Here is a 26,084-nt window from a genome sequence, read left to right as displayed (position 1 = left end):
ATCAAGCGGTGAAGCTTTGGTGATCAAAAGCTCTAGCAGAAATAGTAGAGGAAAGTAATCTATGAATTTTGTTCTAATTCATCATGGAAGCTTTTGTGTTGACCCCTATGTTGGTTGAGGTTGTTAAGGAACCACAACCTAAGTTCAAGTTGCATCCTATGAGTGCCAGAGAAATAGATAAAATCGGTACCCTATCTTCTATGCCCTCCGATGTCTTACTGATTGAAGATGTTTGTTCCTTTATCCACTGCAAGCTTGAAGATCTTGGAGAAAAATTCATTAAAGATAAATTCAAAGGGTTCTGCGACAATGGTATATTGAAGGCAGAACATATGCATCTGAAGACCAAGGGTTTGTTGTATGTTGTTGACATTCCAAATCAATTCCATGTCGATTGGATCAGATATATGCTAAGTAGAGTACATGACCAGTTTCTATGGTTGGAAGTTGAAGCTCCAATCAAAATCACAAAGGATGTGATCTGAAGAGTAACAGGGTTCAGCGAAACAGGCGAAACACTAACCCTAAGGACAATATCATCCAATGAGGTCACTCTGTTGACTAAATCCCATTATGACAAGAGAGCAGTGATAGTCACTCACATTGAGGATGCAGAAGTAAGGTTTGCATCTACAGTAATAGCTTATAGAGTGTACCAATCAAGCCGCATGAACAGTGTGTTGAGTGGTGTTATTCATGCAGCTCACCAGATCATCAAAGATGATGCAACATACGACATTTGTGAAATGATAAGAAGTTAATTCCTGGTGAACATGGACCAAATTAAGAAGGACAAAAAGCAATCATTCAAGTATGGTTCAATACTCGTATGTATATTCTTCTATGTGCAAAATTTCTTTCCCGGTAAGGGCAATGTAGTGTGGTCTATAGATAAACCTATCACAGTTCATATAGGTGAAATGATTAGAGACTTAGGTGATAAGTTTGGAGAGACAATGTGGGGTTACTTTAAAAAATTCCAAACTAGAATTCATCAAAGAGAAAGAATCCCAACTGGTATAGTTCAAAAATACAAGGACACTATTTGCTTTCTTGTTGATATTGATTGTTGCATCATTCAAGCAGTTGAACCTAGAACTTTTTGGGTACCCGCTATGGGTTATGAGATCGGGGCATATATTGCCAAAATATATGCAAACATGTTACCATCTAAACCGGTAGATAGAAAAGCTAAGAGATTTGGAACTTATGAGGAGGCAAGCTCCAAAATTAAGAAGGAACTCAAAGAGCCTATCATTCAAAAGAAGGTTAGGAAAATGATTGACACCTTAGACAAGAAATATGGAGGTGAATCATCCGATGCCACTTCTTCCACTGGTACAAGTGAGCAAACAAAGGCAAAATCAAGTAAAAATGAAGAGCAAATAGATGAAAAGAAGAAAATATCCAAGAAAAGATGCAAGGGTGTTGCATCAAGCAAACCAACAACATATATGAAAGAAAAGGACTCAAATACTCCTACATCTTCCCAAGGTAGAAGTGGACCGGTAGGAGTCACATATACAAGAAAGAAAAAGAGTGAAAGGTCAATTGACACAAAGGCTAAGAAGAAGCCCAAGAAAGACGAAAAGGAGGATGATAACTCTGACACTTAATTCTGATGTGGTAATTAAAGAGGTCAGAAGAAGTGGTAGGAATGTAGCTCCAACTGTTGATGAATTGGTCCATGGGATCAAATAATATGGAGGTTTAGCCGGTGTTGGGAGAAAGTATCCCCTCTGCAACGAGGAAGACCAAAGAAAAATTGAAGATGCACTCATCTGGAACTTAGATAATTTCTGCAAAACCCCCAGTCAACTACATGGATTAACTCCATCAGATTTACAAAATCTCATTGAAGGGAGATGGAAAACTACCTTGGCAATTGAGAAGGAACACAAAATAAAGGCACTCATGGAAGTAGAACATGAATTGGATTACAATCAAGCATGTTTAGTGGCTGAAGCATGTGTACAACATTTCAAAATAAGGAAAAGAATAGGGAGAGTAGCCATAGGAGACATTCAAGGGGTGCATGATGAGGCCGTTGACATGTCAAAAACAATTTTGAGCCAACAAAAGGAAGTTGGGGAGGAAATAGAAAAAGAAGTGAAACAAGGACAAGATATGGCTGCTCAAGAAAAGAGCAAAGGAAAAGACAAGGACACCATGTATGGGTTTGATGAATTTTAAATTGAAAATATCATAGGTGATGCTGTGTCAGATATTCCTAATCTGATAAAGGATGCATAGCCAGCAGTTGAGAAAAAATCAACTATTGAAACTATTGACATTGATAATACATCGGCAAATGGAACCAATCAAACCAAGCATCCCAGAGATGATGAAGTTACAATTGAGGACATACCTTATGAGGAAAAACCTTAAAGGCATCTAGTGACAATAAATATTCTAACATCATACTCTACTGGGAATGAGCCTCATTTGCCAGAAAAAGGTGCAAAGGAAGAAAACTCCAAGATGATAGACTCATCAATACCATTTGTTGATGGAACAAAGGAGAAGGAACAAGAAAAGAAGGAGACAAAAAAGAAGAATGAAGAGTTGAAGGAAACAGGAACAACCGGTATTAGTCCAGGGGAGACCAAGGAACTAAAACAAGAGAAGAAGATAGAAGATTCTTCGTCCGGTCAACCTGAAGGTGGTTAGAAAATAGTGGTGGACACTCCTCCGGTAAAGAGGAAGTTAGTTTTAGAAAAGGAAACTAAGAAAAGGAAACTAAGAAAAAGAAAGCTAAACTTCCCATCTCAGCTAGCTCTGAGGTAGAAGCTAAAGAAGAAGAATAAGAAGAAACAGAGGAGGAAAAAGGGAAAGACTCAGTAATTGATATCAAAAAGATGAACCCCAAAAAGCTTATAAAAGTTTCAGAAAAATTGAGAATTAAAGTTGAAAAAGGCCAAACTTAAAGCAAAGAAAATGAAGGCAAGAAATCTTAATACTGCAAAAATAATCTTATCTGATCTCATTCGTGATATTGTTATTGCTGAGAATGCACCCATCATCGATCAATTGGGCACTCTTGTCAAATCAATTGGTTTAGAGGCAACCGATCTAGAGAAGGTTGCAGCAAGACAGTATGAAACCAGAAGAGGTGAGCACTTAATGGAACAAATATCAGTTGAAAAAGTTGCTCTTTCTACCAGCACTGAAGAGGTGAAATCAATCTTAAAGGAAGTTGGCCAATTATTGGTCAGATTCTTAAACTTCCTCAATTTCATCAAAGATCTTGAAGTCAAAAGAGTAAATACTCAATAGTAAATTCAAGATCTGCTAGGTTCCTTTGATCCTCTTACAAGCTCGGTAACAACTTTCAGTGGAAAATTCAAATAGTTGACTAATGAAATTAACCAGTTGAAAGAAGAATGGGACAAATGAGCTCTAAATCTGCTAGAGATATAGTGTTATCTTCCCCTTTCATTGATTTATTGCAAGGCAATGTGAAACAAGAAGAAGGCCTCATCAGTAGACCTAACTGCAAGATAGTGGATGACATGGAGGATTTGGTCATACACCTGCATGGATAAATTATCACTACGAAACAAGTAAAACCTACATGGGAATCTTCTTTGGAGGTTGCTAAGGTCAAATTCAAAGAAATTTTTTACTTACTCCCATAAATTATTTTGTATAATTTGATTCCTTCATTCTTTGTCATTGTTGCAAAAAGGGGGAGAGTGAATGTACAGTGGATTATATATATGAGAAGGTAGAGATCCATTAGTAGAGACAAAGTAGTATGTAGAGGTAGAGAAGGTAGATACAGGGAGAACTGAAACTAGAGATTCATCCACCAGTAGAGACAAAGTAGTATCGGTGAAGGCAGAGAACAGGGGGGGAACTGGAACAAGGGGAGATTCAGTTCAATCCATCTAGATGTTTTGCCACCAATGCCAAAGGGGGAGATTGTTGGCATCATGAAGTTTGGAATACTTAAGAAGTTGTCATTAATGGCAATACCGGTTCAGATATCATCATAACCAATCAAAAAAAGGTTATAGTGGTTTGGTAAGGAACAAGGGACTAAAGACTTCCATCGATAAGCAAAGACCAGTTTCTAGGAAGCAACTGATAGATTAAGCTGAGTAAAGTAGGTTCACCGATGTAAAGAAAACAACGGGCAATAGATCACAATGGTGAAATGTAGATCTGTTTAATTTAGAAAGTGTTAGTTGAAGTCAAAGTGCTTGTTAGAGAACCGACGAGATTTGTGGCATTAATGGCTAGTCCCACCGGTATAATCGGCGAGATTTGAGGAATGAACAAATTGGCACATAGAATGATTTTTTGAGTTTGAGTTTTGGAGGGAAAGTTAGCGCCAAGATTGAAGACAACTATATACATGATTTTCATCTTAAATTTTTATTGTTGTTGAAGTTGTGAGTGGATTGAGGTTGGAAGTTAGAGCAAAGGTGCAGAATAAGCGAAGTGCAGAAAGGCTCCTCATGAATCAGTGAAGCCATCACCAAGCAGAGATTGAAGCAGATACATAACGACTCTATACAACAAAAAAGTGTCATCATTAGATCAATGACTCGTTGCTCTCTAATAATTATAGCACGGTAAAATCCCTTAACCGAGTGGACTTTAACAAATCCCTTTGTAAAATCCCTTAACTGAGTGACATCCTAAATGATGATCCTAAGTCCTTTAACAAGGCTACCTCTAACAGGGTAAAGGTTCTAACAGGCCTTGAAGAAAATCCCTTAACCGGGTGGCACCTAACAGTGTCTTTGTAATCTCCCAACAGGGATGGCTCCTCATCGGGTGTACTTAAGAATAGTGCAGATTTTGTGAGTTTCTACTCACACAGTGGTTTTCTCCTGTTTGGTTTTCCACGTGATAAATATTGATTGTCATGTGTGTTTAATTTTGTGTGTGCACATTTATTATTAATGTTGCTTATACTGATAAGTGTTAAGTTTGAATAAGAGTTTTGATTATGGTTAAAATTGTAATAAACCCGTATAGTGTTGAATCACCCGCCCTCCCTCTCAATCACCTGTTAATATTAACACACGTATGTATCATCATAAAGATGTTGTAATCCATCACATATGTATCATAAATCACCATCCATCACATAGCTAATAAACAATCCACATTCAATAAATGAGCACAAACTTTAAAAAATGTCACACAAAATGAGAGCTAGCTGACACTCTATCTATCTCCATCTCCTATGGGTGGCATGGTTCTACTATTAGGATATCATAGATAAATTATGTAATGACATTAGAATTTAAAACACAATGAATTAATTATGTGACCCCATATATAAGTGAAATAAATTTCTATCAAGAAATCAATATCAAATAGATAATATTATAATCGCATAGCAATACATTTCATTCATGTCATTGATCTTCTTCTTCATCCAACTCATCATCATCATCATCATCATCATCATCATCATCATCATCATCATCACCACCACCATCACCATTATCATCTTCGTCATCGCCATCATCATCGCCATCATCATCATCATCATCTTCATCATCATCATCATCATCATCATCATCATCATCATCTTGTTCTTCTTCATGAACATTTCCATCGGGAACATCATCAACTAACTGTCGATCATGATCATCATCTACATCATCTTCTACTTCTTCGGTATCTTCTTCTTCCATCACATTATACTTTACCGACCTTCCTCTTGGATCATGTCTAACAACAAATGACCAACCCGGTTTATGAGGAACCTCTGAGTAAAATACCTGCTCACATTGGCTTGGAAGAACATAGGGCTCATTTACAACTCACTCAAACAACCTTGTACTAACCATTGTAAATCCATTATCATGTTCAATAACAGTTTTGTCGGGATCATTTTCATTCAGTCGTAGCTTGTACCATTGGACGACGAAAAGAACTAATTTGAAGGACCTAAAGTCACACTCAAGTATATCATCCAAAATTCCATAGTATCAATTTTTTGAGACTCAAGGATGTATGTCGCTTCTAGATGAAACATTAGTCACCTGAAATACTGCACTTATTCCAGAATCACAAGTTTTCTTCGTGTCATCCAACTTTTTGATGCGAAATGTATGACCATTGCACCACATAGCCTTCTGGTGTTTCACCTGCAAAATGTCAAACATATATAATATGTACATCATTACAATTGGAAGAAAATTAAGTAATATGGGTGATTAATATATTTATACGTACATGTTTATCTCTTAAACCATATGCTACATCAATTTCCCTCGGTGTTAGCCCTGGGGCATCATGAATTGTCCATACAAGCATTGCATGGAATTGAAATTGTCTTTGTCCCATTGGTCTAGAGATGTCATACATAGTGACACCATTCCATAACTCCAGCAACTCGTCAATAAGAGGCTCAATATATACATTCATATCTTTAACTTGGTACTTATCTAGTTGAATGAACAAAAACATTACATAATTATTATGACAATTTTGCTGCAATATTTATAATTTAATGTGGATGACAATTAAATGAAAAAATACCTGGAACAATCATTGCTAACATTATGTGCTCCCTCCTTACTGGCATCCATGGAGGAATGTTATTGTTGATAACAAAAACAGGCCACACCGAGTAAGTAGATCTCAGCTCTCCAAATGGATTGACACCGTCCCCTGCCAATGAAAGTACGAGATTACGAGGTTCTTCTTTAAAGTGTGGCCACTTTTTGTCGATGTCCATAAATGCAAAATTTGCAGGCATTCAAATAATGTCATCTTGACTTCTATTGCATGCATGGTAATCCATAAATTGCGTCAAGCTTTCACACCTAAATAATCATTGCAAACATGGAATAGTGGGAATATAATGAACAACCTTACGAGGCACCTTTTTTGTTAGTTGATATGTTCAATATCTACTCATATGACATTCAGGGCATTCTGTTGCAAATTCATGTTGTTTATGATATATAATATGATCATTGGGACATGCATCTATTACTTGATACTCCATTCCAATATCTTTCATAATGGCAGATAATTATCGATATGAGCAAGGTAGAATATTGGATGGTGGTAACAAAAACTCACCTATAAATCTACAACCAAAAATATAATTTGCTAATATAAAGAATCTTAATGGTGCATGTTTCACCCTTTATTAACTATAATGAAATAACAACAAAAATAGATGAAAAAAGATGACATGTATGACATACCTTAACATATGTGAGATTGTTATGTTGGATAAACCATTCATAACCTTCAAGTTCACCAACAACAATACAACGGCGAGAAGAGTTGTTTGGGAGCCTTCCTAAAGGGGCTCGAATGCATTCTCAAGTAGAGGTACATCATGAACAACATCAAAGTCATCTTGATCATCATGATCAATTGCGCTAGTACTAAATGTGTCGTGGATCAATATATTCGCACCATCATATTCAATTATGTTTTCTAGCGAATGATCATCTTCTTCCATAGGATCATTATCTTCAACTTTGATATTCACACCTCCATGTTCATCCACTTGGAAAACCACATTCTTCAGGTTGTGGCAGTCCATTTCATGTTCCCTAGGGCACTCCACCTATATAAAAATGATCGACATAAATAAACCATGATCATGATCATGATCTCATCATCAAGTGATTTCTTATGTATATAAATCATTAAAATGATGTACAACCTAAGTTGGCCTAGTGGTAGAGAACTTGTGTTCTTAAAAGAGAGGTCACAAGTTCAAATCCCAAAGGGGTAAGGTATGTACACCTCATCGACTTTGGCCCATTACCTATCAAAAAAAAATTTTGTTAAAATGATATAATGAACAACTTACCAATGGATGATAATCATGCCCCCCTTCGATGTGACCATGTTGCCTACAATGTTTCTCAGCTGTTGTGATTAGAAGTCTTCTAGTCTTTAAGCCCTTACAATTTTTGCAGGGACAATAACATTTTCCATCACCTTTTCTTTTCAAGCTAGACTACAATCTAGCAATTGTCTCCTTATTTTGTTATTTGTTGATATTATCTAACATGATATTTCTTCACGGGCAAAAAAAATCAGGCTATGGAAACTTTGGTCTATAACCTTCACAAACTAAGCAAAACGGTGTCACAAGTACAGAAATCTTCTTAGAACTAATTATAAAGAACTTGAAATGTTAGTTATGAAATGATGTTTCAGTATAATATACCAAATTGAAATACTTAAACATAGACAAATTGCAAAACAAACCAAAACCATTGAACATTCAACACAATAACATCATGAACAACAGTCATTGACAAATCACAAGAGCAGCAACTATATTACAACAATGTCAAAGCACTCTGATAAGATCAAAGTAGTGATAAGGTCAGGAAGATTCACAAAGATTTGAGGGATCCTATAGCCTCTTTGCATCACTGGGATTCCTTAGAGTTTGCAAACTAGGTCAGGCAGTAAGTCAAGAGTAGCTACATTTAAAGGAGCTTGAAGGTGACCAGCTCCCATCCATCTGTGATTTGGCTCCTGTAAACCAACCATCAGCTAGACAACTTGAAGGTGACACTAAGATGAGACAAGGCAGATAGAGATCCTCTCAAGGTGTAGATTGGAGGATAGAAAGCTTATCAGACATTTCTTAGAGTGATAAAAAATGCAAATGTGATTGTGGCTACTTATCAAATGGTTTTCAAGATTCTTTTGAAGCAAAAACATGTGTTGTTATCAGATGGTAGATATGGATGAGCTTTCACTTTGACAAATTTTGCCAAAATGTATGATTCAAAAGTATCTTAAAGAATAACTAGGAATAGTGGAGTCCATTTTTGTGTTAGAGGTTTTGTTCAGTTTATATTGAACCCATTAAGCAGATTATAAACATTTGTATTCATAAGGAAAAGCAAAAGTTACAAAAAATTTGAAATCTCCACTATTAGAAAAATTCAACCTGATGGTAACACTTAAGACAAGTAGAAGCATGTGATTGGGATAGAATACACCGATGAATTCCATCAGCAGAACACACACAAGCGACAATGGAGAAATCTTGTCTTGTCGATAGCCAATGAGGCTATCGGTAAGACTATTCTCGACGAGAATGTTGGCAAAGCTTATGTTGAGGAGACATAACATATCAAGAGGAGCTATGCCAAGGGAAAAGACATTGGGGAAATTATGCCCATCGCCTGAACTCATTTTAAGCTATCACGATGCCTGATGAGACTAGTGGGATAACTTGCACTGATCAGCAGGAAGAGAGGTCATCGGATTATGTTATCCCGATGAGTAAGAAGAAATCAGGAGGCTATGAAAATCATCAGACCAACATATGCCAATCAACAGGTAATCTCAATGTATCAAAGAAAGAGAGAGAGTTACGTCAATGGCACCAAAATAAAATTACATCGGGGAGACCTGTGCCTATAAGCCGGTGTCAAGTCAAATTTCAAAACTAAAGCAGAGGACTCTTATTATTCACATGAAGCCAATTTATGGGATGCTAATCATTGTGAGTTTGGCATTGAATACATTTGTTATATAATTGAAGTTACCTGACATAAATCTCACACAGTGAAGGAAATTGGCAGAATGGAGACTTCTAATTTGTAAAGGGTAGAGTGAGAAATTGCAGTTACAGAAATGGAGGCATCTAGTTCTATAGGGAAAAAGAGATCAGCCAAGAGATCAGAGTTAAGAGCCAAGAAATCCAAAATAGGAGAAGACGCCCCAGTTAGAAAATTGAACCAAGATATGATTGATCAAATGCAAGCACCTGGCCCTAAGTCTAGAAGATCGAAACAACATCTACCTGGTCGGGATCAATTGGAAGATAGATACAAGGATGTCAGGGATGTTTGGACTAGGGTAAGGGGCTATGAATTGTTTTTATTTTATTACTTGAGGAGAAATAGGGAGGTGTCATTCTGCAACCCCTGGGTTACAAATATGGGTAAGCTAATTGTCCCTAATGTTTTTGTAAATTTGAAACTTTTAGAGATTCTAGTGAGAAATTATAATTCTGCGGGAAGATACATTCAGACTCCGAATGGAGAAGCCTTCATAAGGTTTTCAGTAAACACTATAAATGAAGTGTTCAACCTACATTTTGGTTTTGATAAACCTCTATCTTTTGGGGAATTGGAAGAGGAATATCAAAAAATGGACACTACATACCTTGGGTGGAAACTAGTTGTCCATAAAGAAGAAGTGGGAGAACTTACAAAACAGGATGGGCCATCATTTAACATTGATTTGTTCAGACATTACCCTCAGTACACCTATATGTCTTGTGGGTAGTTAGGGGGCATTGAGGTTCTAGACTTCACGAGTATTGGGCCATTAGTTTTAGCTTCAGACATTCAAATGTATGAACCCAAGCCGTTTGATTATGCGTCATATTTGGTGGAGAGATTACATGAGGGTTTTTTGAACCTCGGGGATAATGATTGCCCTAATTTTAAGTTTTACTCATTATTTATGCATTTAATCTTATTCTATGGATGTTTTAGGGGTATGTGGCCCGAGGAATTGAAGCTTAACATCAAAAACATGCAAGGGGAGGAGCAACTTGTTCAATTATGGACTTTTGTTTATGATTATCATTACACAAGATCAAATTATATCAAATTTGAGGAATGGATAGTAAAGCCAATTTATCAGATGAATGGATTTCATTGTGATGGATCAATCTCAGATCATATTAAAATATTTTTAAGACCTAAAGATTTTGATGACAGAAAGATAGTGAATCATAACTAGGGAGATTGGTATGTCCATAAGGACTTCACATGTTTCAGGATATATGGGTTTGAAGGAACTCCCTATATGTTGCCAAAATTTGTTCCCGACCAAATAACATACTTGGAGATTGTCAGACAATTGAGTGTCTAAAATGCTAAACACTTTGGGGATCTACGTAAGCAGACTTTCTTGGGAGGTACTCTCAACTTTGGAGATTACACAATTGTTTCAACAAAAGCCTATAATGTAATTGATAAGAAATTAATGTAATAATTTGATTTATTCAAATATTTTGCAAGAAAGAATTGTGATCTGGAAGGATATATCCACTGCTGCAAGAAAAGGCAAAATCTAGGTTGTTATTTGCATGTGAGTCTGAAAGCAGAAGATATATTTAGGAACATGGAAGATGCAGAGGCTCAAGAAGTGATAAACAATTGGAGGATAAAAGACAAAGGTTAATGGAGATGGAGTCAAAAGAAGAAATGTTAGAAAATGAACCAAAAGACACTAAAGCCATTTCTAGGTCATAGGCAAAAGATATGGAAGAAGAGTTCAATGAAGATGATCAAATTGTAACTAAAATAGAAATTTATAAAGATGCAAGTTGGATGGACATGTTGCTTTTGTGGCAAATGATGTATTTGTTAAATCTAAAGAATTTAAGTCTTTTCTTTATAATTTCAAAGGCAAAAGGTTGAGGGAGTCTATCCCAAATGTGACACCTGAAAACGAGGCAGAATCATTAAAGAAACTAAAAGAGGATATAGAAGTAGAATTGGTGAAAATAACTCCACAGAGAGGGAGACAATTACTAATAGAGGCCGAAGTAATTCTTTTTCCAGGATGGGACTTGAGTGCCTCTTTTATTTTTGATAGTTTATTGCACTCTGATAATAAGGGATTCAAATTGGATATTCAAAGAGTTAATGACATTTTTATTGGGTCAAGGTTTGATCTAGATGAGGAAGAACTAATGCTATGGGAACTATATCCACCAGACAAGAGACCAACAATCATTGATTTGGATAGGTATTTTGGACACATGATGAAATTAAAGGTGGGAGAAATTGATCCTATTGTCTCAGCAGATATAGGAGTAGATATTTCCAAATTCAATAGGGCACATACGGTTAGAGGTAAGGAAAAGGAATCAATACAAAGCTATGTATGAGGAGGCCATCAGAAGAAGTGGACAGTCTGAACCCATGTTGCTTTCTCCTAAAAATTCAAAATGGAAGAAGAAATGTGAGGAATTGTTGCAGGAAAATCAAAGAATTCGCAAATATATGCAAAGTGTAAGAATTGATACTGCTTCTTTCTTATTGAATAAAAGATTTGAAAAGTTGTAGGGTCACTTGGAAGACTTTTGGGTTGTGTTTCAGAAAAATGTGGACAATGCAGTATCACATAACACGATAAAAAACAAACTGGGGGTCAAGCTGCATGAGAAGAATTTGGAGGGAGCAGATGCCAAAGAGATTGAGAAAATTGAAAGGCTACTTGCAAAGCATGATAAATTCAATGTAGAATTACAAAAAGAATATAATGAGTGTAAAGATGTAATCCAACATGGTATTCCTATGTTAGTTGACCAGAAAGGTGAAATTAAGGATAAGGATAAATGGATTGTTGAATGCCAGAGTCTCCTCAGTGTTGCCCTTGATGCTGCCCGGACATATGGAATAGAGTTAAAGGAAACCACTGCACGGATGGAGCAGTTTGTCACATTGGAGATCATTGTCAAGGACATGATTTATGATGCAGATACCTATAAGTTGAAAAAGTATTTGGAGCATATTAAGAACTGTGGCGAAGTGCTTGGCAATTAGCTCTTGTTCTGAGTATTTTAAATTGTTGTCTTTTAAAGTCTTATGTAATATGTTTGTTATGTTGGTAGTTGTGTTAGGGTCAGTTAGTTGGTTTTTTTTAGTTAAGATATTAGTTAGTGTAATTCTAAATGAAGGGGTATGCCCTTTCATTTTGAAACCGAATCCTCGTTTGTATATATAGAAGATCTTTTGATGAAATGAGAGATAGATTCGGAGATGCAATTATATACAATACTCTTGGGGTTTATTTTTTAGAAATGCCAAACTGTTGAAAAGACATTGTGCTATATGTAATCAATTGATTATCTTATGTTTATTTCAATACAAAGATCAAGTGTTTTTCATCTCCGATGGTATTTATCTTTTTGATTGTTTGATTAGTTCCTTGTGATAAATCTATTCATTTAGATTGTTTCAATGTGCTATCCTATGTTATTATAGTTTGGGTTAAGTTTCAGTTTGATTATCAGTTTGAAGGATTGGATGTCAAGCTTCATTCTGTCTTATTGGTCTTTCAGAGCAAAGTTAAATTCAATAAAACTAACTGCAACATTATGTCAAGGGTGAAGGCACTGGTCTACTATTGTTTGAAGATAATTTAATCAGGTGTTTTTAGAGTAATCTCAATTAAGAAATCATACTTATAATAAAGTAACCTTTTATTTAAAGCATTCATTTACAAGCAAGAAATTATAAGTTTTCAGTAATTATTTAATTGAAGTGACAATCTTAGAAATCATTTACCCTCTAATGCACATAAACCTTGGAAACATTTAGTTCCAATCAAGCATACTTGACAACAATGGGATTAATACCCATCAAAAGTATCTTCTCAATCTTCAAAACACCCTTACAAGATAGCAACTTAATAGACACCAACCATACTTTGAGGAAGACAAACATAAAAAAGGTTGCCCTTACCTTGTAATGAATCCAATTGCTCTGGTTAGTCTTTTGATATCATTGTTACAAACTTATCCTCCAATTTATAGAAAGATCCAACAGTTCAAATGAAAGATGATAATTCTTCCAAAACTGCTATAGAATACAAGAAAGACAATATTAAGATAAACTATACAAGATACACATTATGAAGAAAACTACTCAAAAATCTTGATAACATTAAATGAAATATAGTGTTTGATTAGATTCTACTTTCTTTTAAAGTTCTATGCAATACCCAGATTTCTATTAACCCATAACAAAATACGCAACTAACAAATAAAATGAGATAAATTAGTCATATTTCAAGCCTCCAACTCAAAACGATTATGCATGATAGAATTAATATCCATTAGGACTCGTTTCACCTTGTGTTTTATGATGATGAATTAAATGTGTAGGGAAAAATTTATGGGTTGGATCACTCAGTAGAATATCAAATTGATTTAAGGGTAGTTGGTAAGAGGATGATAGATGGCATATTGGTGCTTGGAATTGGGTAGGATGAATGTTAGGAGGCACATGGGAATCTTTTAACACTTTATTAAGGATCTCTTGATGGATAGATGATAATTTTAGAATATCAAAAATAGATCAATCAATCCTTCTGGGAGAAGAACATCTACAACAGGGATTGTGAGGTGTGATGTGGCTCTTGGTCGGTATCTTCTGAATCCATTGGCCATGGTTGCAACATTATGTGGTCCTGGCAAAGAGATATTATCATTGAAGCTTCATTAATTGGAACATTTTTTTAGTCCAGATGACAAGTATGAAGTTGTCGAACAGGTAATGGTTACAGTAACCAACCAAGTTGGTGTTGACATAAACCTAGTAGCATCACATGAATGGATGTTTTCTCTACAATTTGTAGCTGGCCTTTGGACCTAGAAAAGTTGCTTCCATACAAAGGGCTATTTTTAGGGCTGGAAGGGTTTACAGTCGCAAAGAATTGTTGACCCCTCTAGAATCTATGAAGCGACTTGTCTTTATAACTGGCAGCCGCAGAATGGAGAGGTTAAGGAGGTTGAGGATCCATATTTTTCCAAAGTGGATACCATTAAACAAAGTGAACAAGAGAATACAAGAAAAGCAAAGGAACCTGCAAAAAAATCTTGATGACAAGAATAAAAGGACCAACCTCTTGTACAGTTGTTGTCGAGCATCTATCTGCAGCAATTGTGCCCACTTCCTCCCAATTTTCGCACCCTAAGCCCGCGTATAATGATGGCGAATAATTACTTTTTTTTTTAAATACCACATGTTCGTCGGAATTCCGATGTCAAATATGAAATCTACACCATCGGCAAAAGTCAACCCGATAGTAACACACAAGTAGAAGCATGTGATTGGGATAGAATACACCGATGAATTCTATCGGCAAAACGCACACTACCAGCAATGGAGAAATCTTGTATTGCCGATAACCGATGATGATATCGGTAAAACTTATCCCAATGGACACTGGCAAAAGTAAAATGCATCGACAAAGGTTATGGTGATAAAGGGTCAAAGCTTATGCTGAGGAGACATAATGTATCGGGAGAAGCTACGTCGAGGGAAAAGACATCGGGGAAATTATGCCCATTGCTTGAACACATTTTAAGCTATCTCGATGCCCAATGAGACTAGCAGGATAACTCGCACCAATCAACGGGAAGAGAGGTCATCGACTTATGTTATCCTGATGAGTAAGAAGAAATCAAGAGGCTATAAAAATCATCTGACCAACATATGTCGATCAACAGGTAAAATCCATGAAATTTTAACACATCCAAATTCCAACGAACACAGGGTAATTTTTGAAAAAAAAAACAAATTAATCTGACAAAGCAAAAGAAATCCCATAGCTCGTCGGAAAACCGCTCCAAATGTACTAGTGACCTGATGATTGGAGATGTATTTTTTCTTTGAATACTAATGTGGATGAACCAAAATCTATAGAAGAGCCATTAGGTATGAATGATGCAAAATCCTGGAAGATTGCTATGGAAGAATAAATGGCAGCTTTGAAAAAGAATGATACATGGGATCTTGTACCAATGCCTGAAGGACAAAAGCTTATTGGTTGCAAATCGGTGTTCAAGAAAAAGATTGGTTCAGATGGAAGTGTTGAGAAGTATAAAGCAAGGTTGGTTGCAAAAGGCTATTCTCAGGTTGAGGATGTTGATTATGGTGAGATATTTTCTCCTGTTGCCAAAATGACATCCATTAGATTTTTGCTGCTTATGATTTAGAAGTTGAGCAAATGGATGTGAAAATATATTTCCTTCATAGTGATTCGGAGGAGGATATTTATATGACTCAACCAGAGCACTATGTGGTGAAAGGTAAAAGTTATTTGGTTTGTAAATTAAAGAAATCCATGTATGGCCTCAAACAGAGTCCTAGGATGTGGTACCAAAAATTTGATACATATGTGTTGAGTTTGGGATTTGAGCATTCTAAATCAGATCACTATGTTTATTATAAAATTGATGGTGATCATTTCCTATACATTGCATTGTATGTTGGTGATATGTTATTCATTGGTAAAGGGAAAGGTATGATTTCAGAACTTAAGTCTCAGCTCACTGCTAAATTTGAAATGAAAGACCTTGGTGTAGTGAAACACATTCTTGGGATGGAAATTAAAAGAGATAGAGTGAACAGAAAGCTATGGCTAGGCCAGAGTAAGTATGTGAATTCAATGTTACAGAGGTTCAACATGCAGGATTGTAGACCATTGTGTGTTCCTTTTACAGTTGGAACGAAATTATCTCTTACAGATTGTCCTACATCCCTATCAGAGATGGAAGACGATAGTAGAGTGCCTTACCAAAGTGCAGTTAGAAGTTTGATGTACGCTATGGTCTATACTAGACCAAACATTGCCCAAGTAGTGGGAGTTCTATCTAGATATATGTCTAATCCTGATAGAGTTCATTGGGATGTAGTCAAAAGAGTCTTCAAATATTTGAAGGGTACCTCAGAGTATTCTTTGTGTTATCATGGTAATTTGGTTGGAGATGAGATTTCCCCTGATATTCATGGTTATGTGGATTCAGACTGAGCGGGTGATATTGATAGCAAAAGATCCACCAGTGCTTATGTGTTTACTTTATTTGGTGGTGCAATTAGCTAGATGAGTAAGCGGCAGGCTGTGGTTGCTTTATCCACTACCGAAGCAGAGTATATGACAGCTACTCATGCTTGTAAAAAGGCCATTTGGCTTAAGAGACTACATTCAGACATTGCAATAAAACAAGGAGCCGTGATAGTCAGAGTGCGATCTGCCTAGCTAAGAACCCGATATTTCATGCCTAGACCAAGCACATTGATGTTCAGTATCATTCTGTCAGAGATATCATCGAAGATAGCAGGGTGAAGCTAGTTAAGATAGAAACTTTGATGAATGTTGTAAATTCTTTAACTAAGGTTGTGAGCACAGAAAATTTCAGATGGTGCTCAGAGTTTATGGGCCTCATGGTCCCTAGTAATTGACTCATTGTGTTGATACTCCCTTTGCTTTTGCAAGGTGTTAGACAAGTGGGAGATTTGTTGGGAAAATGGTGTCTCGATCTTGCAATTACATGAGGTTACTAGTAAGTTTTCATTTGAGTACGAAATGGTGTGAAATTCTTCCCAAAGCTTTTGGTTCGCTAGATAAGCATCTCGGTAAAGTTACGTCACAAGATCACTGCTAGTTTTGAAGATATTAAATTTTCCATTTTGGAGGGCTCCAATAAAGGTTTAAATTTGGTTTTGAGGACTTTATAGACCCCTAAATGCCCTGAAAAGTGGGCGTAAACAACTTAGAGGTTTACGAGGCAATAGAGCACTTCACAAGCTTTTTGGAGCTTCAAATAGTTCGTCAATAGGATACACGGTTCTCAAGTTATGGCCTCCAGAAGTTTGTACTCTTGAAATAGGAAATATAAAATACATCGGACACATAAATGAGTTGTAAAAGGGAGGGACACACATCATAGGGAATCTAGAAGGGAGATAAGGTCGGCTAAACCTTATTGGGTAGTTTTATCCCATGGTTTTGTAATACCGTTTGACGGTTTCTTGTATTGTATCTCTGTGTAGGGGAAAAAAGCGACACTAGGTTAATCATGCCCTAATCCTACCTTTCGACACACATTACGGAATACGAAAGAGCCTAGAGATATCGCACAATTGGCTACTTCTTTTGGTGAAAGAGAGAGCCACGGGCTATCTATTAGGATTTCTATTCCCTTGTTGAAATTGTAAGATCAAGTAATGCAAGTTCAAACCCTAATCTCAAAATGCAAGTATGAACTAATAACAAGATTGCAGAATTGAGATTAAACAATGAACAGCTGTAAGTGTAAGGATAAAATAAGAATGCAGATATGTACCCGGAGTCGAAATCGGACTGAAAATGTTCGGGACGGGGGCGCGGGCGCCACTGTCCTGAAAACTACACCGGAAACCACTGTTCTGCACCCTGAAACACTGTCGGAAAGTCGTCGGAAAGCTGTCTGTCCGGAGGACCAGGGTGCCCAGCGCCTCTGTCCCAGGGACCAGGGTGCCCAGCACCCCTGTCCCAGTCTTCTGAGCTGCAATTTCACACCGGGTTCTGCCTCAGCCTTCTCTCTCTGGATCTGTGTCCCGCGGCATCGTCCGAATCCCGAAACCTGCAATAATATCTGAAAAGGGGGAGGGGCGGCTATATAGGGTTTTGCCTTAGTCAAACCCCCGCTTCGGTGATTTCCACCTCCACGAATAGCCAAGTTGTTTTGTAAAATGTATTGTGTGTGCAGACCTAGTGTGTGTGCAAGGTCCAAAATGCAAGAAAGCAAACTAGAGCAACCTAGAAAGTAAACCCTAATTGCTTGTAAATGATAATGTAAATGCTCTAAATCAAGATGCAATGTGATCTAAAGCATGAATAAATGATGTATCAAAGCTTATGCAAAGACATGAAAACAATACGAAATCATACCCAACCCTCAAGGGAGGAGTACAAGCCAATCTTCAGTCGGTAATCTCTTATTGTTATTCAATGTCTTCCAAGCCCTAAGTGGATGAATGAATTTGATAGATGCTTGATAAAATGATGTTGAGTGTTGTTGAAGTCCTCAAAGATCTACTCTTTCGCTGCATATGAAGTTCCTGGAAACAAAAATCCGATCCCTTCAAATGAGAAAAGAGAGCTCTTATGTATGAAACCCTAGGTCGTAAATTTGTATTTTGGCCGACCTAGAGATTGAATATCCCGCCAATTTCTTGGGGTTAAGCTTTATTTTATGATTGGATCGTGCTCCCAAAATTTCGGGAAAAATGTCCGAGACCATGTTGCACGGGCGCCATGGTCCCGACAACTTTTCACCAAATTTTCAGGGCCGTCGGATATGATGATTTTAGAGAGAATCCCGAAGTTACAGGTGATTTCGAGATGTTTAGACCCCGAAACCAAGCCCCCAAGTTCGAAATAGGACTGAATTAGGGTTTTTGATTAAGTGGTGTATTGGAAGAATAAAATGCGAAGGGCACGCTTTAGTGAAAGGGCCCAACTTTATGATGTAGAAAATGATGAAATAGGGCCTTAGACCTAATTAATTTGATTAATTAAGTGCTTAAGGAGAAATGCAATGCAGAATGCAAAATGCACTAAGGCGGGTGCTAAACTAGGTGCGAAATTGTACCACCCTAGCGAGTGCGTACAATTTATGACGCTACATTTAGCCCCCACTTTAGCGGTCATATGAGTACTACGTGCATATGCAAGCTAAAGTACAGAAAAGTAAACATTATTTGAAAAAGGATATATCCATAAGTCGTCGGACGAAGCCCCCAGCGGTATCTACAGTACACAGTTAGGAACCGCACCCTACAAAACAAACGTTAGATCACAAAATCACCTAATGCTTACTAGGGAAAGTGATGAAATCTGTGAGTAGCTATATGCCCCCCCCTATTTCGACTTGCTTATTTAGGGAGGTGAAACAGGGTAGCATGTTTACTTGCGACAAATTGTGTAAGAGAGTGTTGATGAGGAGTGTTCACTAAATAGGCTTCATCAGAGCACTTTTTGGAATATCCCAAGAGTAGGAGAAGGAAAGTACGATTCCAACGCAACAAACGGCTCGAAAATCGCATCTCCCAAACTCAAGTTATGATAAAATGAATGATAGAAGAAAAATTAGGGTTTCAAGAAGTAAGAATAAACAAACGAGAGTATATACTTTGAAAGTCACACTTGTATTCGTCACTTTGTCGATTTCAGGATACTATTCAGTGCAGCGGAGCCCACCTAGCCATCACCATGCCTTCACGACGACCGGAGCGTCCCACGAGGATCGAGATCCTGCGCCAGGCCGTGATTGACGACGAGCCACTGGACAAGGTGAGTTGACTGAACGTTTGACTTTTGATTTTTCGCATGTTTGACTTTTCCGTGATCGAATGCGGACCTTGAATGCCGACCGGGGCCCACCTAGGGCGCCATGGTCCCTGAGGGGCGCCCTGGTCCCCCCAGGGCGCCATGGTCCCTGACAGGGGCGCCCTGGTCCCCCCAGGGCGCCATGGTCCCTGACAGGGGCGCCATGGTCCCTGACAGGGCGCCATGGTCCCCAATCAGGGCCTGGCGAGGGGTTACAAGGCGAGCATACAATGTACGACAATTTGCATTTGCGATTTCGATGATTGAGTACTGATTATGGTCATGTTTTCGTTTTGCAGGGTCTCCCGTACATGAGAGAGCATACAGCGGGACACATTCTTCGCACTTTGCGAGATCAGATTCCACGGCTGACTCAGTCAGAGAGAGACACCCTATCGATAGTAGGATTGTGGTACGTGATTCTTATGCCGGCCATTCGATTTCATCCTGCGATGCTGATGGCACTAATGGAGAGATGGGATCCTGACACCTCTACCTTTCACCTTCCGGTAGGAGAGCTGACGGTCACACTCGAGGATGTGTACCGTATACTGCGTCTTCCTATCAGAGGAGCGACAGTCACATACACGACTGATCGGGTAGCGGAGGATCATCAGAGGGAGCAGATGTATTGCATAGGGAGAGTCATGTCGAGCGAGACGAGAGGCCGTATCATGGTCAGCTGGCTCTTACATCCTACAGGGGAGATACCACTTCTGAGACGCCTCATGATAGCCATCATAGCACTAGCTGTCTGCCCTAATGGGCGAGGGACACACATGCACGGGGGCCTCACATGGTGTATCAGAGCGATGGAGAGACATAGGAGAGTGTATGCATGGGGTCGGAGTATGCTTGCACGCCTCTATCACGACCTGGAGGAGTATGTATTCGGACAGGGTTGTAGTTTGATGACATGCACACTTCTGCAGGTGTGGATCTTAGAGCACTTCATATGCACCAGGCCCGTCGGCTTTCCACTGAGTATAGCGAGCGAGCGACCTAGGGTGTTCGCTTATCCACTGACCAGCGAGTGGAGATTTGGAGATTTGTTATATTGGAGAGTGATTATTGACAGACTGACATCCGAGGTGATAGTGTGGAGACCTTACCTACTGATGCACAGATGGGATGGGATGGAGAGACAGTTAGCATGTCTACAGAGGAACCGCCTACTGCGAGGATGATATGCACACATCATAGTCCCTTTCTACTTTGATCGAGTACGGAGGCAGTTCGGACTAGAGCAGTGTGTTACAGTCGATGTGCCCATCTATACTCGACACTCACGGGTCCTTCCCAGACCTAGAGCAGTAGCGAGACCGACGGTAGATGATATCGAGACGACAGACTTAGAGGGATCAGATCAGGATGTAGTCACTGACTATTCTGCAAAGCCTGGAGCACAGCGCAGATATGTTTCATGGTTCATGAGATCATATCCAGGTCCTATCTTTCCACCAGATCATCCGACAGGCTATCCAGGCCCATGGAGACATGGAGACCGAGACGAGGACGAGGGATCCAGGTCACAGGAGTCAGAGGAGGGAGAGGATCATGAGGAGGCGGAAGATCCTGATCCACCTACAGGCGATCAGCCCAGTGACGACGAGGAGGAAGAGGATGCAGATAGAGAGGAGGATGAGGAGGATGCAGGTGATGATGCAGATGAGGATGAGGATGACGAGGAGGACGACGAGGAGGATGATAGAGATGCTGAGGAGGAGTCAGATGCAGCTCCCCATCATTCAGGAGATGATACCATAGCTCTAGATCCACCTCCTATTCTCCAACAGGGGGAACAGGAGGCGATACGGAGACCTGTCACCAGTACCGTCCAGCCTACACCCATCATGGATAGAGTATATGAGCGAGGGGAGCCTAGCGGTTCTCAGTCACAGATATTACCATATCATGATCCCTACTGGCGTGAGGGAGATCCAAGTATAGTAGGTTTATATTGATTAGTTAATGCTTTGATGATATAGAATGGTACTAACAAAGATCTGTTCTACTGCCACAGCTAATGTGCAGGAATGGCATTCCTTGATTCAGCAGGCAATGACAGACATTTCCATGATAGCACAGATCCCCAGTTCCTCACAGATTGCCTATAGGCCTCAGGGGAACGCAGGTCGGCATGAGAATTTGTTTTTCCCATTCCGAGTACAGGTAGATATATGGAGGGAGAGAGAGAGAGTCCTATCAGAGGACCTCCAGTAGGCGCGGCAGAGAGAGAGAGTCCTATCAGAGGACCTCCAGCAGGCGCGGCAGAGAGAGAGAGTCCTATCAGAGGACCTCCAGCAGGTGCGGCGGGACCTAGTAGCGGCTCAGACCGAGGCTACCACCTATCGTGCGATCCTTATGGATAGGGATCGTAGGAGTTCCTCTCGGAGTCACTCACGATCTGTATCGCGCTATACACCCATGGGTCCACCTCCGCGGCCAGATCAGGAGGGAGCATCTAGTCGACACTCTCCAGCCACTAGCCCTAGGGATAGGAGATGATTGTACAGTGACCTATGTTTGTACACGATCCACACATATATATGTATATATACATGCTTCTCGTTTTTGTCTCAAATGTGTTATCTTTAATGCCTAAAACAATGTATATTTTGTTTTGGTTAAATCTAATACATTTGGTAAATGTACATGTATGTTCAGAATTTAATTTCTATGTGATTGATTTCTCAATGCTCCATGATTAAATTGATACATGTGTGACTTAATTAAAATATTTAATCAAGTACAACATTGATGATAAGGAAGAAATATGCATTAAGTCTAAGAATCATATAACTAATGTGATTTAATTTTGAACTTAAACACAACATGATACGATTCTACTTAACACACATAAAGACACTGTATAATATGCTAGCATAATGGAAATGTAAATCTTTCACAATTTACATAAATGAATTCAAGACAAACTATAAAGTAAGAAAGCACGCTTGTCAGGAACGAAGCAATATAGATTAAACAATATAACATTTAATTCTATTTTGCTTTAATTAAGAAACACTAACATATTATCCAATGTTGAAGTTTTGAAAAGAAGATAGATAAGAAATGAAGAATTTAAGCATAATATCTACGCAAGTGCATAGCATTGATAGGTTCTTTAAGAGGCGTACCGTCTACATCCGCTATTTTGTAAGCACCTGATCCATAATCCTCAATGACGATATATGGTCCAAGCCAATTAGGACTAAATTTTCCCTTTTCGGCCGGCAAGGCATTCACATTGCACTGATTTTCATAAAGGACTAAATCACCTACTGAGAAGGAACGTTGAATAACCTTATCATTATAATTTCGCTGTAGAGTTTTGTGATACGCTTGGATATGCTCAAGAGCGTTTATACGTTGTTCATCAAGCATCTCAAGCTGTTGAAGTCATTGTTCTCTATAAGAGTCATCATCTATTATACCTTTAAGAGAAACCCTAAGTGATGGAATTTCTAACTCTAAGGGCATAATAGCGTCAGCACCATAAACAAGATTATAAGGAGTAGTTCCCGTAGCAATTCGTACACTCGTTCGGTAGGCCCAAAGAGCGTAGATTAGCTGGTTACTCCAATCCTTACCATGCTTATTTACGGTTTTACGAAGAATCTGCTCAATTATCTTATTGGATGATTCGGCTTGACCATTTGACTGAGGGTAATACGGTGTAGAAAATCGATGTTTGATATGATACTTCTCGAGGAATTTCTTCACGTCCTTGTTCTTAAACGAAGTTCCATTATCTAAGATAATAGTGGAAGGTATCCCAAATCGAGAAATAATGTTTTCTAGAAGAAATTGACAAATCACTTCAGCAGTAGTAGAGCGAAGAGGAATAGCTTCTACCCACTTCGTAAAGTAATCCGTTGTAGTTATAATGAAGGTGTGTCCTTGAGATGAAGGAGGAGAGATTTTTCCAATAAGATCCAAACCCCATGCGGAGAAGGGCCAAGAAGCTACTTGAGAGCGGAGTTCTTGGGCAGGAGCATGAATCAGGTTATTGTGTTGTTGACATTGATGACATTTTTTAACAAATGAAAAGGAATCCTTCTGCATAGTTTGCCAATAGTATCCCATACGAAGCAGCCTATGAACCAGGGATTTGCCCCCAAAGTGCCCCCCACAGGCACCCGAATGTGCCTCTTCAAGGGCAATAGGAATTTCTGACTTGTTAAGACAACGAAGGAGAAGACCATCATAACCCCTTCGATAAAGGACATTAGAAAGGATGATATATCTAGCAGACAACTTGCGGATTCTAGCCCTAGTGTTCCTATTAGCAGAATCAGGGAAGGTACCATCGGTCAAATATCTTACAATATGCGAGAATGATTCATCTGAGTCTACAAAGTCACAACATGTTACCAAGCTAGAATCATCTTCAATAGCTGGAGAAATAAGATTGTGAATAACGAAGTTAAGATCGACCATAGGGTCCTCTAAAGATACTAACGAAGCCACACATGCCATCGCATCCGCATGTCGATTATCTTTTCAAGGAACAGGTTCCATGGTATAAGAATCAAAATTTTGTAATAAAGAGATGGCTAGGTCTTTATATTGTGATAATTTGTCCTGTTTTGCTTGATATATTCCCGTTACTTGTCTTATAATCAATTGCGAATCTCCATAGATATGTATGTGTTTTATATTAAGAGCTAAGGCTACTTTTATTCCTGCTATAAGAGTCTCATACTCAGCAATGTTATTGGTACATAGGAAATTTAGACGATATGATAAAGGAATAGACTTCTTTGTAGGAGAAATCAGAACAACACCTGCCCCCGATCCCGTACGACACTTAGAGCCATCAAAGTATAACTCCCAAGTTTCATCTTTCTCTATAGAAAGAATGAAGTCGTCAGGAAAGGATTCAGGGTTAGGGAATGAAAAAGGTGAAGGGGCCTCAACTAAGTGATCGGTCAACGCTTGTCCTTTAATTTCTCTTTGTGAAACAAATTTAAGGTCAAATTCAGTTAACATCATAACCCACTTAGCGAGACGTCCTGATAAATCAGTTTTAGAGAAAAGATGCTTCAACAGATCAAACTTAACCATGACGTGGACTTCTGAATTTAAAAGATAATGTCTCAATTTCTGAGTCGCAAACACCACGGCCAAGCATTGTCTTTCTATTGCAGAATATCAGGTCTCATAATCGAGTAAATTATGACTTATGTAATACACCGGACACTCCTTACCATCTTTATCATGTTGTGCTAACAATGCTGCGAGAGCATGAGAAGAAGCAGCTGTATACAGGATAAAGGGTTTAGAAGGTTCGGCAGGTTGAAGAATAGGAGGACTAGCCAAATACACTTTTAAATCTTCAAATGCTTGCTGACAATCCTCATTCCACTGAAAAGTGATATCCTTTTTAAGAAGTTGAGTAAAAGGAAAGGTACGATTCGCAAGTTGAGACACAAACCTACGAATAGCTTGAATCTTTCCTTGTAAGCTTTTAAGTTGAGATACATTTCGAGGAGGTGGCATGTTAACAATAGCATCTATTTTCTTAGTATCCACCTCAATCCCACGATGCGAAACTATAAATCCTAATAGTTTTCCACTATCCACACCAAAAACACATTTTCGGGGATTCAAGCGCATGTGATATTTACGAATTCTTTCAAAAATTTGCCGAAGGATTTTAACATGATCCATGCGAAGAAAAGATTTGGCCAGAATATCATCAACATAGTCCTCTAAAATCTTATGCATATAATCATGAAAGATAAGGGTCATCGCTCGTTGATAAGTTGCACCGGCGTTTTTAAGTCCAAAAGGCATCATTATCCAACAAAACGTACCCCAAGGAGTGGTAAAAGCGGTTTTGAATTGATCTTGAGGGTTAATGAAAATTTGATTGTAGCCTGAAAAACCATCCATGAAGGATAAGAGGGCATGTCCTGCCGTAGAATCAACTATCATGTCAATGTTTGGAAGAGGGAAATCATCTTTTAAAGAAGCCTTATTTAGATCCCGAAAGTCGATACACATTCTTATTTTGTTATCTGGTTTAGCCACAGCGACAATGTTTGAAATCCATGGGAAATAGTCAATAGGGCGAATAAATCCAGCCTCCAATAATTTTTCAATCTCAGCTTTAACAAGCAAAGCCACCTTAGGATTCGTTTTTTGAATCTTTTGTTTCACGGGCTTAGCGTCAGGAACTAAGATAATATTATGAGTAACGATCTTAGGAT

The sequence above is a fragment of the Cryptomeria japonica genome, chromosome 4, assembly GCF_030272615.1.
Source record: "Cryptomeria japonica chromosome 4, Sugi_1.0, whole genome shotgun sequence".
Classification (NCBI taxonomy): Eukaryota; Viridiplantae; Streptophyta; class Pinopsida; order Cupressales; family Cupressaceae; genus Cryptomeria; species Cryptomeria japonica.
This window is presented reverse-complemented; position numbering follows the sequence as displayed.